Below are 7,993 nucleotides of genomic sequence, written 5' to 3'. Positions count from 1 at the left end.
AGCCACCCGTATATTACTACACTGACAGTACCCGTGCATGCACACTGGAGGCGGCGAGTGCCCGTCACCATCACTTTATTCTTTATTCTTTTAGTGACAGATGAATAAAGGGCATGTCGGTCACAAATTGAGATTGTTGGAGTTCCCACATTGGGATCACCTGCTATTAGCAACTTCGACGACTTCTACTACATCCCAGGATAGTATATCTCCCTGCATCTGTTACATATACACATCGCACCACTTTGTCACAGCTGACAGTTGTTCCCCTATCACAATCGACATTTGTTCCCCTTTTGTAGCCATTATCTGGAGTACCAAAGCTACATACGTGCATACACATACACGACACTTATCACACTCACAGCACCGTATTTTCAGTTTTCAGTTTTTAGCTTTTCATTCAGCACTTTTATTTTGGATAGCTGGACCTCATCAGTTGTATCACAGTTTGTCTCATAGGCCAGTTTTGGTCTTTAGAAGACATTAATATAACTTTCTTTCTTTCTTTCTTTCTCTCTCTCTCTTGCTCTTGTTCTCTTGCCATAGCTCTCTCATGAAATCTTCAATCCTTCTCACCTTTCAAGAACTTTGACTGGGTGAAGGATAGATTGACTATAGCTTTAGAAGGGTCTCCCTTTATAGCTTGGGAAGGTATTTCGGTCTGCCTATCCGAACATATTATGAACCTTTCTTAGTCCACTAGGGAATATTCCAAAGAATATTTGCTTTACCATCGAGCCCCCAGTTAGGGGCCACATTCACAACCCCCATACCCCAAAATAGGGGTTTGTGATAACCCCCCACACCTCGCAACTCAATGCATTGTGCCTCGAGCTATTGCCAACAAAAATACTCTATCTAACCCAAAGGCTAGATCCACAAAGGTCACCTTTTTGCCATACGTTAACACAATAGACCTTATCTGGTATACAAGTCAGGATCCAACCAATGTCTATGCTTACGCATGGTTTCTCCTCATAATGGGGGTTTTACAACTTAGAGCACTAGGGATCATTGGTAACACCTTAGGAGGATGGGGTATTGAGCATATCTAACACACCCCCTCAAACTACATCCTCGGCCCAATGCAGAGTCTCTAAAGATGAATTTGATGGAGATCCTTCGTAAGAGCTTTGGTAAAGATAACTACTCCATTATCCTCCATTGGACAATAGACCTACTCTATTATCCTATTCTCGATCAAGTCATACACATATTGATACTGGATCTCAAAGTATTTGGTGCATGCATGAAAAACTAGATTTTTGGTAATGGTGATGCAACTTTGATTGTCACATCTTAGCATGGTTGTATCTTCATCTTGTACTCTGATATGCCATAGGATCCTCCTCCTTAACCATACTACTTCACATGCAACAAAGCAAGGTATCTTGTACTCTACTTTCATAGAAAACAATGCCATAGTTGGTTGCTTCTTATTGATCCAAGAAAATATTCTTGAACCTAAATAGAAACAATATCCAAAAATTAATTTCCTAGAACCACCCGTCACTTGCCCTCCAATCTGAGTCATGGTTCTCCATAAGAGCACTTTCAAAATTGTATGTGATACCATAGTCAAGATTTCCATTCAAGTATTTGACCACTCATATTCTATCTTTCCAATGACTTTCTCGTGATTTGTTTGAGAACTTGCTTAAAACACCAATAGCAAAATTAATATGTGGCTTGGTGTTACACAAGTAGGTGGGGTTGTCAACCAACCTACTATACCTCCCAATGTCTATTAGTATTAATGTATCCTCAATGAATAACTTCACATTGACCCCCATATGTGTAGCTATCTCCTTACACACCGTCATGCCAGATCCTTTTAAGATCTCCCATGCATACTTCTTTTGATAGATGAAGATTTTTTAAGACTCTTGCTAGACTTCAATCCCCAAACAGTAGTGCAACAAGCCCAAGTCTGTCATTTCAAACTTAGAGCTCAAAGCCTTTAGAGTCTGATGGACTGTAAATATACAAGTTAGAATCTAAGGCACATATTTTGAAATTCAAGCATAAAAAGAATTCATCTATCCATTGGTATCATGCTAGAGGGTCTTGTTTCATCCCATACAATGCCTTCTTCAACTTACAAACTTAAGGCGGAAATGACTTTTCTAATGGCGTGATTGCAAGTTGGTGGACTTTTTCTTCATCATTTGAAGATGATGATTCCTCCTTCCTTGAGGGTAGGGACAACTCTTAGGATAGGTTCATATAGTGGACTACTTCTTCGCTAGATAATAAAGTGGAAGAATTATATTCTCCTCCTCCACAGTATATGGCTACTCCTTGAACACCACATCACAGCTCGCTATGATCTTCTTTTCCTCTTGCTCATACAATTTGTAAGCAGCTTATCACTATAACCTAAGAATATACATTTTGTGATTTTTGGATTTAACTTGATTCTCTTATACTTTGGAACATGTGCATGACAATCATATCCAAATGTTATAAAATGTGAGATAGATGGTTTCTTACCAGAATAGGCCTCTTGAGGAGCATTTCCCTTAAGAGCCTTTGTGTAACTTCAATTGAGAATGTAGAGTGCAGTATTAGCAGCTTCTGCCCAACACCGTTTCCCTTGCCCTTAAGCATGTACCTTGCCATTTCCATAATAGTGCGATTTCAATGTTTAACAATGCCATTTTGCTAAGGTGTATGAGGCGTCATCAATTGATACTTAATCCCTTTGCTCTTGCAAAAGTCTTCAAAATTATTTGAGCTGAACTCACCACCACCATCTGTTCTAAACTCCCTCAAACTTTTCCATGTTTCATTCTCAACAAGTTTTACCCCATTTTGTAAACTTACCAAAAGCTTGAGTCTTATCATGAAGGAAGTATACCCACATCTTCCTAGTATAGTCATCGACGAGCGATCAACATAAAATAAGAAGATCCTCCCAAGGCTTGTACAGGTATTTTACTACATAAGTCAATATACACTAACTCTAGAGGAGCTGTCAATCTATTCTTGTTTTCTTGTGGAAATGCCTTTCTCTATTGCTTGCCCATCATACAAGCTTCACATGGTTCCTAGTTACTACAAGTAGGTGAGCAACCATACCTTGCTTATGTGTCTCCTTTAACACTACAATACCAATGTGACCGAATCTTTCATGCCAAATTTTACTTGTGCCAACACCAGTGGTGGCTATATGAGCACTTAGCTCATATAGGTTGTTCCTTATTTCTCCTTTTTTGACAACTTTGCAAACACTATCAATAATTACACCTATCTTAGTGAATCTCATCTCATGGCCAAGATTAGTTACAGAAGCAAATAATAGCATATTTTTCTTAATATCTGGAACATACAATATCTTTGAAAGATTTTTTAGTTTACAATTTCAAGTAACAAAGGAAATAGTACCTGTGCCCTTAGTAGGGCATTTTGCATCATCATCATAGTGATGGATTCTTGCAAAGGCGCCACTATCCAATACCCATGAGTTAGTGGAAGATATTTCTTGTGCCGAGGAATACATTTTCTCAATGATTGCTCCATTAATAACTCCAACTTTGCTTCAACTATATTGACTGTCTCCTTTCCTTTAGTCTTTCGGTGCCATTCTTTTCATCTACATTCTTGACACGACAATCTGCAATTGCATGTCCTTTCTTCTTGCAATAGAAGCACTCTCCTTGAAAATTTTTCTCACCACCCTTCTTCTTTTTGTCACCATTGATAGAGGAACCACTTTTGACTTTCGCATTGGTGGAGAATGCAACATCTCCCACTGCTGCTACCTTCTTGGGCTTTAAGCTACGACTCCTTATCCATTAGTAGTGCAAAAAATTCCTCAAACATCAAAGCTTGGGGTCTCACGTGAGTATTTAGGATGGTCATCAATCCATCAAACTCTGGTGGACAAATCTAAAGACACCTCCGAGCTAGCTCCTCACTAGTCTTTTGTATCCAAGCACTAACCATCTAGTCACCCAGATTCTTGATCTGAGTGATAAAAACTTCAGTTGTGTCTCCTTTAGCAAACTTCTATGCTGCTACTTGATTCTCCAAGTTCTGAATCCTTGTTTGATTTTACATGTCATACTAACTCCTCAGTACGTTCCAAGCCTCTGATGCCTTGGTTGTATGCTGAATCAAGGTCAAAACATTGTCAAAACAACTTGTAACTAGGACACACAATGCATCCGCATTCCTTTATTTTCAAGCTAATAAAATATACGCATTTGAAAATATCATAAAAATTGAATCTGATGGGTCGGGGTGGGTTAAAATTCTAGGTCAATCCCCAGCAACACCATCTTCAAAAGCACATAAGAATTGAGTATAGTTGTAATTTTAAACTTCCACAAAGTGTAGTTTTTACCATCTAACTTGCCTTCACCGAAGGTTGGTGGGACGAATCCTCATTGTTGAACTCTCAGTACAACACCACCACCACCTGATGCGCCAGCATCGCTACCTAATGCAACATATAATATTTCTCATTTTCGTTGTTGAAGCCCTCGCCTCTTGCGTACTCTTCACTCCTTAGAGACCCTTGGGCTCTAATACCATGTAGAAATTACTCGGCACAATGGATAGACGCTGAGCAAGGAGTGAGAAGAACAAAAATTGCTTTAATTTCAAACCAACTGATACAAAGATGGCTGTGTTCACTTGTGCGCTTCCACTGTGAAGCTTAGATGGTGATTCAGATAGATGATAGGCGCAAAGATCTTAAGGATAGTTGGAAGAACTTTGATTAGGTGAAGGATAGATTGATGATGGCTTTAGAAGGGTCTTCCTTTTCTAGCCCACGAAAGTAGTCTAGTTAAGAATCTGAACTCTTAAATAAAGGCAGATCTTACAGCAAATTGGGAAGACGATATCATCTATATATTAGAAAGGGGACTATCAAAGAGACCCATTGAAAAGGTGCGTGTTATCCGTCTTCTAATCAAGAACTGGAACTGATCATATGATTACTGGTCAACTCTATCAACTAGGGCAAGACGTTCTTCTTTGTAGATGTACTTGTTGTGATGAGCACAAAATGGAAGGTGCGCTACAAGATGCACAAGGTGTGATGGACATAAAAACGATTCCTACAAAGGTAAATTAACAAGTTATTGAGACAAGAGTAGTGCATGAGCAGGAAGGATATTATATAGGAAAAAGATTTTTGAAGCACCAATGAATGTATCTGGGTATGAAGCATAGAGTGAATGGTGGAAGAACATTTTGGGCATAAAAAAGATTCCTCCAAAGGTAATGCAAAACGTTGTCAAGGAAGGAGCAGCACAATGAAAAAGATAGCTTCTGACCAAGCGATACAAGCCCCAAGGCATTTGCTACATGAGCAGGAAGGATACTCTATAGGAAAGATCTTTAAAGCACCCACCAATGACAATATATGGATATGAAGCACATGGTGAATGGCGGAAGAATATTTTGCCTGAATTTATGCATGGATTGGATTATACATTAGATTTGAATTCCCCCTCATCTTGATTAATCCTTTGTCATGTTGATTGCCTACAATAGCAGTTGAAGTATTAAGTGCGAGCCCGCAAAAAGAGGAGACCCGTTAGATCGCCCGACAGCCTTCACCACCGGCTGGAATGCGCACAATGGGACGTTCATCAAGGCGCCTGGGAGAAGGGAAGGGCGAGCCCTTCTCATCCCCGCGGCGACAAACTATTCGCGCTCTGGCAGCCGAGCCATGCCTCGTCTTCCGGGCTGTGCAGGCTTGTCTGAACTAGAATGTCCAGGCAAGAGGTACGAACTATAGAACAGATCCTGTTCAAGTATAGTCGTGAGAGAGGAAGCGTATCCGCCTGCGCGTCCATATAGAGCATCTTGCGCGGCAGCGCTGTGCTTACGGGTTTGAGCAAGCTCGATGCACCGTAACAAGCCTCTGCTCTCTCAGGGGTACCCCGGCTGTGTTACGCGTAGATAGGAGGGGTCGAAGCGAGCGGCAAAACCTCAATAATTATGGATCCTCGCTTAACTGGGACCTTACTCGCATTATTATGATATTAACAAACTTAAAGTTGGTGCTTATTGTTCGTGTAGGCTAGATTAGCTACCTAATTAGTCTTAAAGTTGGTGCTTATTGTTCGAGGATGGTGTTGTTATATATGTAGGATGCAATTAATGGAGAATCTATTTCAGTTTTTTGCCTTCGATTTTTGTTGCATTTAGCGTAGGTTAGAATTAGGAAATCGAACCAGAGAAGGGTAGGGTTCACTCTTTCAAAATAGGGCAAAACATGGCAAAAATCGTGCAAAAATGGATAAAATGCTCGCTAGTGATGCCTAAGATCGGCAAGTGAGTGATTGGGGGCATCAACACCACACTTGGAAAGGGGTATAAGAGCCAAGAGGCCAAGGGAGAGATCATTTGTGCCATTTCAGTGAGAGAGAGATAGATAGAGAGAGAGAGAGAGAGAGAGAGCTCCAGCCCGCATCGATTCGATCGCATCACCGACGTGCTTACCGGCCCGTTCAGGTATATGAATCTCTCCCTCTACTCCTCTAGATAGGATCTGGAAGTGCATGGCCATTGTGCTTACTTACATCTTGTGAATCGATCAAATTTGTGTTCGTGCGGTTTACGTATGCCGCATTCGGCCCGTCCGAGTGGCCTTCTCTGGGCCGAGCCCTAGAATCGGCCCTTGGCCCCTGTCACTCGGTCCACTTGGCCCAAACCCTAGTTGGCAAACCCTAGTTGGCCCTCGGACTGCATCCGAGGCAAACCGTCCGAGTCAACCCATTTGGCCCGTTTGAGTCAAAACTTTCGGCCACGTGGCACATTCGTTCGAACGACCCGTTCGAGTCTCAAATTCGGCCCTCGGCCCACCCGAATCACCTTGTTTGAATTTGCCATTCGGCCCATTCGAATCAAAACTATCCGAGTCAAACCTTGAAATTTGGCCCTCGGCCCTGTGCCTTAGCCCGTTCGAGTGACCTACTCGGACCCTGCAATTCGGACCAGTTGGTCCGAGTGCAACTTTTTATCAAAATTTTCAGAAATTTTATTTGACCCGGCTAATACGTAGCAACGGGAACTGTCGAAACCCTTCGGGCGCTCAGAACTTGATTCTGGCACACATAATAGGAAAAAAATCGTAGCGTGCAGCCGCTTAGCAGCTAGAAGTAGGCAGTTGCAAGACCTAAGGACTTAGATACGAACCGCTGAGCTGCAAAACCTGACTGACCGAAAACGAACAATGTGACATATGAGAAAAACCCTAAACCCTGACAAAATGACTGGAAAATTGATCTACAAGCCTATCAGGCCCGAAACAAGCGAGAGTGCGTAAGACGCTTAGGAATTACTTGCTGCACTCACATTGAATTTCCACACTTGAAGTATACTTAAGAAAGCTGAAAGCCTGATTGAGCACAAGTGCACGAAAAATGACACACGCACTGAGTGATGATAAATTGAGGTTTGTATTCAATAACTAAAGGAACTCACTCAGATAAACCACTCAAGGAACCCACCAATCGGAGAGGACCCAAGACATAGACAAACCGTCAAAGCGTAGATTAGGACCAAGCAAGGGGCGCCAACGACATGGATTTAACAAGTCTACTAAACCTGATCGACAGCTTGGTGGAGGAAGACAACTCGACAATGGCAGAGGAAAGCTCAGACCGTTGGTCTAATGAGGAACTCGATTTGAACGTCTTCCCAGATGCTATTCAGCACAACTGGTAAGCAGTTACAACGCACACGCCTGATATGAGCACCGCAGTAGGACAGCAGACGCTATCATCACAGATCTAGAAGAAGAGAGAAAGCTAGCCTGCAAAGCATAACCGAATACAATAGGGATCAGCAGGCTAGAAGCCAAAGGCAAAGTACGGAGTTGCGCGAGGTGCAGCGAGTGTTGAACTTAGCAGGTAGGAACTGAACAGATCACGAGAGAGCCCTAGAGGGGGACTTGACGTTGAGCGAGCTTCTCATGAAGAGACTGCTAGATAACACGACTGCAGAACAAAGGACCGCAGCACTAGCG

At 42.1% G+C, this 7,993-nt stretch overlaps 1 non-coding gene across 1 annotated transcript; it reads right to left on the bottom strand.

Moving 5' to 3' along the window:
• Positions 1-5,548: 5,548 nt before the first annotated feature.
• LOC148039123 (small nucleolar RNA U3) lies at positions 5,549-5,784 on the bottom strand. The gene has a single exon (XR_015690487.1). It is a non-coding gene; the product is annotated as a small nucleolar RNA U3 (small nucleolar RNA).
• Between the last annotated feature and the right edge of the window lie 2,209 nt (positions 5,785-7,993).

Source organism: Lygodium microphyllum, chromosome 3, assembly GCF_053477565.2.
Source record: "Lygodium microphyllum isolate KBCC chromosome 3, Lygodium_microphyllum_v1.1.10, whole genome shotgun sequence".
Lineage (NCBI taxonomy): Eukaryota > Viridiplantae > Streptophyta > Polypodiopsida > Schizaeales > Lygodiaceae > Lygodium > Lygodium microphyllum.
Note: the sequence above shows the minus strand (reverse complement) of the source record. Positions and strands in the feature narration are given on the sequence as shown.